The sequence below is a fragment of the Gracilinanus agilis genome, chromosome 3 (assembly GCF_016433145.1).
Source record: "Gracilinanus agilis isolate LMUSP501 chromosome 3, AgileGrace, whole genome shotgun sequence".
NCBI lineage: Eukaryota > Metazoa > Chordata > Mammalia > Didelphimorphia > Didelphidae > Gracilinanus > Gracilinanus agilis.
This window is the reverse complement of record NC_058132.1, coordinates 67085925-67087985: the sequence shown is the minus strand read 5'-3', so window position 1 is coordinate 67087985 and position 2061 is coordinate 67085925. Positions and strand designations below refer to the sequence as shown.

Here is a 2061-nt window from a genome sequence, read left to right as displayed (position 1 = left end):
CCCCTCCCCCCTCCTCCTCCTCACCGTCTCCGGCGGGCGGGCGGCGGGCGGCGAGTTCGGGAGGCCGACGGAGCATGCGCAGAAACCGCCGCTGCCGCAGCCACCAGCGCCGCCAGTCCGGGCTTCAACACTTCCGGCCGCCGCCAGGGAGCTGGAGCCTTAAAGGGGCCGAGGCCCTATTTGGTACCTTCCCGCGAGAACACTCCTCTCCTCCCTTTTCTCCTCCTTCGGACCACTCAATGCCGCACTGACTGCAAGAGCAGGCCATTCCGTCCTGGTCCACTTGGATACGTTCTCTCATAGGACATCCACACGCGTGACACCGTCCACGCAAGACTCTAAAGCGTCCACAACACACTGGCCTACAGCCTGCAAAAGCCCACGCCAGCACGTGCACACAAAACGCTCAGACTGACAAGTCCGTCGGCCAGACCCACTCCCAACATCTAAGCTCTAGCATGCAACAGGAAAACATTCTCATCTACACACGTGTGTGCACAACAAATTCTTCCAGCATAATGCACACACCAGCATGCAATGCACACTCGAAGACATTCCAACTAGTTTACCTCGCAAATCCAAACCTCGCTCTTCAACACAAAGAACAACAACATAAGGTTGGTCCAGGACACACATAAACACACACTCAGAAATAATCACAAGGAGGGGCATCGAGGTGGTTCCGTGGAGAGAGAGCCAGGCCGGGAGATAGGCAGTCCTGGGTTCAAATGTGACCTTACACACTTCCTATCTGTGAGACCCGGGGCAAGTCACTTAACCCCCATTGCCTAGCCTTTACTGTTCTTCTGCCTTGGAACTGGTACTTAGTAATGATTCTAAGTCAGAAGGTAAGGGGTTTTTTTTTTTTTTTTTTTAAAGAAAGAAATCCTACTGACTTTATTTTTAAAATATAGGGGGAAGCGTGGGGTGAGACAGCTGGGTGGCTCAGTGGATTGAGAGCCAGGCCAGTAGTTGGGAGGTCCTGGGTTCAAATATGACTTCAGACACTTCCTAGCTATGTGACCTTGGGCAAGTCACTGAACCCCCATTGCCTAGCCCTTACCTCTCTTCATTGGAACTAATACATAATATTGACTCTAAAATGTAAGGGAAGGGTTTAAAAAAAATAAATCATAACAAGGCTAATATATGCAACAAAATGAACAGGCCTGGGGATATTCACATATAGGATAGAGCAATGTACAGACCACTAATGGCTTGCTTGACAATTGGGCTGGTATCTCATCAAAACTGCAGGTTTGAATCAACCGAGTTTCACTCAATTCTCAGCTTTCTTGTTTATGAATTACACAGATCTTGTCACCTCATTTATTCTACAAACTTGAACTTATAGCTTAGTTTTACAAAACAGACCAAAAAAAAAAGTGTAGCATTGCATGCCCTCTCTACAGCCTTTGACATTGTATATCACCCTCTTCTCCATAGTCTCTTCTTTAGTTTTCATGACTCTGCTCCCTCCTGGTTTTTCTCTAATCTTTCTGATTTTTCCTTTCTAGTCTCCTTTGTTGGATAATTTTCTAGGTCATGCCCATAACCTTGGGTATCCCACAAGGCTCTATCTTGGATCCTCTTCCTTCTATGTTCTGTTTTACTTGGTGATCTCTCCACTCCCTTGGATTCATTTATCATCTCTCTGCTGAAGATTCTCAGATCACCTTACTTGTCCAACCTTTATCTTTCTTCTGACTTCCAGGTTCAAATCTTTAGTTGTCTGTGGGACATGGGGAACCCTCATTAGACTACAAACTCCTTAAGAACAAGAACTGCCTTTTACCTTTCTTTGTATCTTCAGGATTTAGCAAAGTGCCTGGTTCATAAGCCTGGTGCTTAATAAAGATTTATTAACACCTTGACTGCCTGCCACTGGGTGAAATGAAAACAGAAAACAAAAAGTCCCTTTTTTTCAAGGATCTTACATTCTAACAGAGAAAAACAAAAGGAGGGTACTAGCAGCTGGGGGACCAAGAAAGGCATTCTGAACAAAGTAGCCTTTGGAATGATTTTTGAAGGATACCAGGAATTCCAGGAAAGGTGGCAGAA

General features: G+C 46.2%; 1 protein-coding gene across 2 annotated transcripts in view; it reads right to left on the bottom strand.

Moving 5' to 3' along the window:
* GMEB1 (glucocorticoid modulatory element binding protein 1) overlaps nucleotides 1-61 on the bottom strand; it is a 43443-nt gene extending 43382 nt beyond the window's left edge. For both annotated transcript variants that reach the window (XM_044667947.1, XM_044667948.1), the window contains exon 1: nucleotides 25-61. The gene's annotated coding sequence lies outside the window, so the exon portion shown is untranslated. The remainder of the gene's footprint in view (nucleotides 1-24) is intronic.
* Nucleotides 62-2061: the final 2000 nt, after the last annotated feature.